Source organism: Arachis stenosperma, chromosome 8, assembly GCF_014773155.1.
Source record: "Arachis stenosperma cultivar V10309 chromosome 8, arast.V10309.gnm1.PFL2, whole genome shotgun sequence".
NCBI lineage: Eukaryota > Viridiplantae > Streptophyta > Magnoliopsida > Fabales > Fabaceae > Arachis > Arachis stenosperma.
This window is the reverse complement of record NC_080384.1, coordinates 41,985,039-41,994,304: the sequence shown is the minus strand read 5'-3', so window position 1 is coordinate 41,994,304 and position 9,266 is coordinate 41,985,039.

Sequence of the window (9,266 nt, the reverse complement as noted above, 5' to 3'; positions counted from 1 at the left end):
GTCAGTGTAATTATTTACACTATATATTTTAGTGCATGATGTTGCTCTCTATTTTTTCACGCAGTCCAACCGGGTGTAAGCTCAGTTCGTGAAAGACATTAATTCTCTTTTTTCTTGCACCGTTGAATATGTGCAACGAAGAGTAGAACAATAGCATTTTATATTACTTTATAGTTTATACTACTATGTGCCTCGATTGAATGTTTCTGAATATATGTGAAACGTGCAATGCAATAGCTTAGGTATTCTCAAATAGTGAAAACCTCAAGGTCTATGAATTCATTAGCTCTCCCTTAACTCATATTGAAAACAGGAATTATGGGGCCAAATAAATAAACCACCTTTGCTGCAAATCGATTCTGGTTCCCTTGATGCATGTATTGTGTGCCTTGTTTTGTTTATTGCACGAGTGGCGGCTTTGAGATAAGTGTAAATGAGTTTTTAATAAAACGAGTAACTTCATGGTCAACACGGACTTCTCACTCGGTAACCAATACGTCTAAAGAGGGAGGTTAGAAAGCCAGCAAAAATTATTGTTTTTATTAGTAATTAGTTAATAATATTTAAAATTATAAATTAAAAATATATTATTAAATTAATAAATTAAAAAATTAAATTAATAACTAAAAATACTAACCAATGCAAAAATAATAAATTTTTACTAATTTTTAAACTTTTGTTAGTATATTTTGACATGCATTTAGCTGATGATGAATTCCATAATCCTCAAGCATTTAGTCAAACTCAACACGGTGTATACAAAAAGGGTTTTATTATTACCATTTAGAATAAATATCTTTTTGATTTTTTCATTATTTATTCGAATGAGAAAACGATTTTTTACAATTTAAAAATTTTTAATCGTTTTTAATTATTTAAGTAATTGGTCTAACTAATTCCAACTATTTAAGTAATTGGATAAATTAACTTATATAGTTGAAAATCGAGTAAAGATTTTCAAATTATAAAAGACTGATTTATCTTGATAAATAATCAAGTACCGAAAAAGATTATTATTATTATTATTATTATTATTATTATTATTATTATTATTATTATTATTATTATTATTATTATTATTATCGGCAACTATATTCTTTTAATATTTCTTTTTTCTTTTTCCGTGAGGATAGATTTAGTGATTGTTACCAACGATGAATTTAGGTAAATTATATGATAAAGATGTAAGTTTACAAATCTTTTTTTTTATGGAATGAAAGAAAGATTAAAAAAAGTAAGACATGTCTCTTAATTTAATTGTAAAAATAATATATATGATATATAAATATACATTAACTAAATATAAATTATAAAACTAAAATTAAAACATATTAAAACGTCATAGATAAAACAAATAAAATATTAAATATAAAATTGAAACAAATCTTAAGATTAAAGACAAAAATAGTATTTATTATTCAATAATAAATGCTTTTATATATAAAAATTATACAAAAAAATATCGAGACCGGTAATTTTTAGTAATTTTTATAAGTATTTAGCTAATACAAATATTAAATTATTGTCTTCAACAAATAAATTTGTACTGATTTATATGTGTAAATTTTGATAAATATTAGTATAAACTGTGTTAACTCATGTATGTAAATTTTAGTAAATATATGTGTAAATTATGTGTTTTATGTACACAAACTTTTATAAATATAGATATAAATTATTGCTAATTAGTCTAAAATAATAATATTTACTGATCATATAGTATTATTGAAAATTATAATAATATAGGTAAATACCTTGCTTTAAAATGTGTCACTTTTATTAAGACTCGATCACTTTAACAATGACATTTTTTATTAAAAAAAAATTATGGAATGTTTCACATATACTTCTTAGTAAATTATATAAAAATAATTTTTTTTAAAAACATATCATTTTTATTATGTAAAAATATATAGCTCGGATGTTTTCAAATATATTTTTATATATTTTACTAATAAGAATATATAATACTTAGTTACTTACCCAAATCACATATTAGTTAGTAATACTATAAAAAAATTTAAAGATATCCAAACTATTTTTATATAATAAAAGCTAAGTGATACGATTCAAAAAATTTTATATAATTTACTATCAAGTATGCAGCACCTATCATAATTTTTATTTAGAAAAAAATTATTGAATTGTAAATATTATTTTTGTTTTTAATTTTTATATTTTAATTTTAATTTTATCTTTAACGTTTAATTTTAATTTTATTCTTAATATTTCAATGTTTTAATAATATTTCTGAATGAGATTAAACAATATATGATTTAGCAATTCTACACTAATGTGTCACTAATACGTCGTTGTTACGTGTTAGTGCCACGTCAGTATATCTGTTAAGGCTAGGTGTTAAGCTCAATATTATAATTGAATCATATTTAAAATATTATAAACAAAATTTAAACAAATTAAACATTTAGAATGTTTCTTAAAACTTTCACAAAATAATGTGAATTGGATATGTGAAAGTAAGAAATGTAGGTTTTCTTCCTTTCAAAAACTCAAAATGTAAGTTTAAGGATTAGTCTTATAAAGACTCTATTTTAAAGATGACATACATACTATATTCACTACTACTTCAACACAAAAAGTCTTTATAGACAAATTAACTTGTAAAAGTGTGACTTTTACTATTTCTTGTAAACTTTTAATTTTATTTTCAACTACCCCATGTTGTTGAGAAGTTCTAGAAATTATAAAAAATCTCAAGATCTTTACAAAATATTTTAAAATATGAGTTTACAAACTCTATACCATGATCAGATCGAATGATTGAGCTTGAGACTTCCTTCTCATTTTGGATTTTCTTAGTATGTTCAACAAATTTTTGAAAGTCTAATCTTTATGAACTAAGAAAATAACCAATGTGAATCTAGAAAAATAAATAATGATCACAAAGATATATCTTCTACAACTCAGACTTACTCTTTTAGTAGAGCCAAGTAGATCAAGATATAAGAGCTCAAAAAATCTAGAAGTATTCACATCGTTGATGTTCTTACACCTTGGTCTGTTTTTCCTTCTCACAGTAACTACATGTAGAATCTTTTTTGTAAGAGATTTGAAAAAAGCTATCACATTTTTTTTTTTTATGAAAAATACTCAAAAATCAGTTTCATGTAAGCATGACCAACCTTCTTATGCCACATATATTTGTTAGCAATGATTGAGGTCGTGTATCTCACATTCTCATATAAATATTTTTCAAGGTACATCACATAAGTGTTGTCTACCTTTTGAGAAATTAAAACAGTAGTAATTTCTTTTGTGAAGGACCTCACACTAATCAATATACAAAATAACTCTAAACCTTGGTCACATAATTGTCTGATATTGAGCAGATTGCAAGTTAATCCATTTAATAAAAAGCACATTAAAGATAAGGTGAGAATCATCCTTACCCAAATTACCAAAACCCAAAACCATGGTCTGGATTCTATTTGCAAACATCATTGAGCCATTATTTTTGGGTTTGAGATGATTCAATTTCTTCCTTTCTCTAGTTATGTGGCTCGAATATCTGTAAGACTTCAAATTTTTTAAAAGCTTATTATAAATTAATTTTAAATTATATATTTATTTACAATTTTAATTTCAAACTTTTTTTTATTGAAGAGAATTAAAGACAGCTTTAATTAATTAAATTTGAAATAAATTAAGATTTTTATCTAAATTCTATAATTATGGATTACTTTTCAATTTATGATTTAAAGTTTTAAAAATTTAAAAATAATGAGGTTTGGTTATTTAAATTAGAATTTTATTTAATTTTAGAATTATTGAATTATTTTTTACATTTAAATTATAAAATTAATAGTTGTAGAATGATAAGATTTTTATATGATAATATTTTTATAATTAAATACTTTAAGTTTTGTTAATAAAAAAAATTAATTATATTGTATTATATTTTCAAGTATTTGAGTGAAAGCCAAATAGCAATTTAATACAACAAATAATATTTTAAAGTAATTTTAAGGATTCAATTAGTTTTCAAATTAAACTCCAAAATCCTCAATTCCAAATACAAACCCTAACCCTAATTAACACACATTTTTTCCTTTTCCTAAGTGAAACCCTAACGACCCACACTCATCACCAACACACACACAATACCCACACACGCACGCAGAAAGAAAGGAGAAAGAAAAAGAAAAGGAAAACGGGGAAGGGAGATCGAGGAAGAAGAAAGGAGGAAAAGAGGAGAGTGAGATCCGAGAGGGGAGAGGGCACCGGTGGAGGGGGAGGGGCTGTCCGCACCACCACTACGCATTACCGTCGCCAAGTCTCATCGACATTACCATTGGAGCCGCCGTCAAAGCAAAGCCACGGAGAGAGAGAGCATGCGGGGAGAAAGTCTCCCTTGTCAAGCTACCCACCGCCGTTTATGCTGTCCTGCTGCCGCCGTTGAAGTCGTAAACAGAGGACGCGCGAGAGGTAGCTGTCGTGGAGCTGCCATCGCCGCCGCGTTGCTGGGTTCGCCATCGTTATACTCGCATTGCTGCTGCGTCGCCGGAGCTCCACGACACCGCTGTTGCCACCGGAAATCGTCACTGAAGCCTATATTTGCTTGGTAAGCTCTAACCTTGCCTCAGATCTTCTTTGTCCGTTAAGTTGGTTATTATCATGAGAGTTGTTGCTGAGGTTGTCTGTGTCAGGTTATACAGTCACTGCGAGTTTCTCTGCCACCTTAGCTCTGAGCCGTTGTTGTAGCGAGTGGTGTTGTTGTTGCGGCTACTCCATTTAGTCATTCCTCTTTAGTACTGTAAGCTACTCCTTGCTGTTCTGTTGTATGTTGTTAAAATTTTTGTGACGTTAATGGTTTTAGGAGTTAGTAACCGAGGTTCCATGTTGTGTTTTAAAGCTGTTTATGCCATTGCAAATGTGTGCAGAGCTGTGAATTGAAGTTGCCGTTGATTTTGGATTGAGAGAAAAGAGTTCAGTTGAAGCGTTTGGATTATGGTTTCGATTTGTCGAGGTAGGGGCTTTTCAGAAAACTAAACTTTACGATTTAGAATTGTTATATATGGATATTGATGTGAGAAATGTACCTTTAGTGATTATATAAGTCTTATGTATTGTTTGACTAGATTATTGTTTGGTTTTGTTAAATGGATGGTTCTTGAAGTGATTCTTTAAAGTTTTGAAAATGAGTTTGAATCAGTTATTTTGAAATCTGAAAATGGTATGCACTTTTGGAATCAGCTTGATTTTGAACTGATTTGGTTTTGAATCCATTTGAAAGGATTGTGGAATGGTTTGGTTGGGATTCAAAAAGGGTTGCAAAGCCCAAGTTTTTGCGGAGGTGCTGCCGAAATTCCTTTAAAATTCGAGACTTTATTGAAATGTTATTTGAAAAATTATGAGTTTAAGACTTTTACTATTTTACTTGAATTATTTAAGAAAGTGTTGAATTCTGTTTTGAAATGAATTATTGAAATGAGAATTATCATTTAGTCTTGTTTCTAAAGAAAAGTATTATATCTCTTTTGGGAGTAAGTCATTTTGAAGAAACTTATGTTTTAAGGCTGTTTTAAATATGAAAAGGATTTATGTTTTTGAATTTGACTTGAGGATTTCAATCGGAGGAGTTTCAATGACTTTGAAAAAACTTGAATTTCGATTGACAAGTCTCATTTTACAACGTTTTAGAAAAAATTTAAAGTATTGTTTAAATTTTGAATTTGCAAAACTAAAACAATTTTTGAGCAGTTGGAAAGGCTTCATATTTAATCATGGAATCGGAGTTTAATTTGGCTTAAGTAAAAGAGATGGTTTTTGAAAATTTGTTCGGAATAATTGATTACACAACTTGGTTTGGCTTAAATTCTATTTTTATTTATTCAAATCAAGAAGCTATTAAGGTTTTAGAGATTTTCAAGGAATTTGAGAAAATGAGTTAGATTATTCTTCCCCAAAGTTTTGAGACTCTACTGAGAAATTTTATTACCAAATCCTATCTTAGGATGAATAATTTTTGAATCTTTCAGAAGAGATTTTTAATTTGGCATAGTTTCTGAGTTGTTTGGGAGTTTTTGAAGGATGTTGCGGAAAGTGACGGCTTTGTTTCGAAAAGGAAACTTACTTTTAAGGAAAAATGGCTTATGAGCTTGAAATTATTTGAGAAATGAGAATTTCGGAATTCAAACAGAGATGAATTTGATTTCAATTTCAAAGTAAAGTGATTTGAGAAAAAGTGACATATGGCTGAATGATGATTGATTTGATAGGGATTGTTGAGGAAGTTCTTATACACTATATGTGTGTGATGAGAAATGGCTATAATGAGAATAGATGAATGGAATATGAATGATTATATGAGTATGCACTTCTATATCTGAGATACGAATTTTTTTGGGTGAAAGCTGTGGCTTGTCACCACGTGTTTCGGGGTGAGACTCGATACTTTACTAACCCTATGTCGTAAGTGTGGTTAGACACTGTGAAATTTTTGGATAAGCTCGCCCCCGTGGATATACACCAGTGTATGTGATATATGATTATGAATGTTTATGATTTGAGATTTGGGGATGCACGACAAAGGGACAGTCCAATAGTTAGCTACTAGGACTTGTCGGGTTGACTTTATAACCAACAGATGAGACCCATCAGTCATAGGACAGTCATTCATCATGTGAATCTATGTGACATTGTTTGGGTGTGCATGTTGTAATTGGTTTGCCTATATGAATAAATATGTTTAACTGCTAATTGCTCTACTTGATGTAACTACTTGATTGTGTTTGAACCTTCTTACTTGTGTTTATGACTAAAATTGAGTGGATTGTGATGAATTGGGCGTTGACTGAATTGTTTGGGTCGAGGGCCATGTTTGGTTTGTGTTCCTGGTTTAGAAAAGTACGAAAAATGAAACTAGTTTAGCATAGACTTAATGAACCTATGTTTGGAATAGTTTGGTCATTCATACTGTCTAGAAAAAACTTTTAAAAAGATTTTGGATTTTTGAAAAATTAACAGATTTCTCTTTTAAAAAGGATTTTGGATTTTATAATATAGAGAAGACAAGAAGAGAGAAAGAGAAAGATGAAAGAGAGAGCATTCGCACAAGTGAGGGGGAAGAGTTTCTGTTTGAATTTTAACCTAATTTTACCGTCGGATTTTTCCGACAGTATATCACCAAAACAACGTGTTTCATTAAATCGTAATATCAGTGGAATATACCGACGGAAAATCCAACAATAACATTGATGCTAGTGAGTTATATTTTGACGCCAATAATTACTATTGGCTTTGGCGACGAAAAATCTCTTCTGAGGATAACTTTTTATAGTGATAAATTTTTCCTCCTTTCTATCGGAATATCCGATAGTAATTCCGCTGGTATACATTGATGATAAATCTAATAATAATTTCGACGATATTTAGCATTTTTGTTGTAGTGTTTTATCTTTTTAGTAAACATAGTTGTCTCCATCAAAAAATGGAGGACGGTTGAGTGAAAGTCTTTTAAAATGACTTAATGGTGGATCTCCAATGGATCTTTATTTCTACCGTTTTTAGGATATTTAACTCCTTAGTATCAAAACCAACTGTAATGCCAATTGAAGTTGTAAAACATCCACAAGAAAATGGATTTGAATCGTGCTTGATTCTTTTTAAATGTAAATATGAAATTAAAACTTTTTCAAGCCTTTAGACTTGTATGTAGTAACCGTGAAAGATTCACAGGTTTGTATAAGTTCTTTATAGCGGTTTCTAAAACGAAACTTTAAGGGACAATTTTTGAGTTTCTTTGAGGTTGTATATTTGTTTATAAGAATAGGATATTGAGATATAGTTATGCACAAATACATAAAATTGTGTTTGGAATGTAAGATATAAATAAAAATATTGTATTGTAGAATATTAAATTAGTATATTTTGTATTTTTTCTGATAAAAATATAAATACTGAACGGATATAGGATTCATTTTTTATTTTTTATTATCCTTATTCAATTTTTATAAATATATTTTTTATTATTTTATTTTTTATTTTAAATTTTGTGTAAAAAAATAAAAATAAATTAAATTTTTTATTATTTGTTTCATATTATACCTATTGAGTTTATCACCAAATGAAATATAAAATATTAATTTTTGTATTTTTATTTTTTGTGTCATATTTTTAGTATTTTCTCTTACTCCTGTTCTCAAGATCTAACCCTCAAAAGATTTTAGCTAACTTAAAAATAATTTCTTACGTATATCATCATATTTAAAAAAACAAGTTCTAAACTCAAGACAACTAAAAGAATAATAAATATAAGAGAGTTAAAGGTTCAGAAAAGATTCACTATGATATGTACAAATCAGTCTAAAATGTCTAAATCTGATTCTTAAGTAACTTAAAGAGTTTTACTGTGCTTTTCTAGTATGAGTTGCTGCAGCAACTTCTAATGAGCACGAATTAAACCTCGTGGGCTGCTGGAACCTTTGATCCTGAGACATCTATATCTATTGATTCTTTTGCAATACTAACACCACCTCAAACAACACAAACAATATAGAATAGGTAAAACTCAGTCAACTTCATGTAAAGTTGATAATTAAGAGACATTAAATAATTTAATTGATTTGACTAAATTTTTATCTAATAATTCTTAATTATTAACTTTATATAAAATTGACTGCAACGAGTTTTCACCATATTACATATCCATAACTAAATTATATTTTTTTATAAAAAAATCGTTAATTTATTTTTAAACTCAAATGTTATTTCAAGTCCCATGCTATATATATTCCATCACTATCTCTGCCGTCATCTTGTCACAGATTTCTCCCGGCCACTATCTTCTTGCTTGCTTCTCATTTTCATGCTCCAATTTTGCCCTCCACGCGTCAAGTAGTGTCCATGCTAATCAACACTACGATCTTCAAAGTGTGTGTGCTTGATATGTGATCCACGTGTCAATATCATTTTACTCGTGGAAACTTCACTCAGGGACTTTTTGGTAAAAAAGAGCAATGGAATTTATCACAACACGAGTACAGTACTTCTCTCATGAATAAATAGTTAAATACGTTCAAGTGCAAAGTTGAATTATTATAAAGAGTGAAACGACAATGCAAATGTCATTTTCTATAGGTTCTGCGTTTTCTACATCTTTTTTCAGAAGCATTCATTATGTTTCAATGTAACAGGAAAATTACCATTCTTACATTTCTTATCCAAATTATGCTACTCTATTTATTTTGATTCCTTGAATTCGAAGATTCAAGTATGCAAAATATAAATTATTTTACATAATCCTA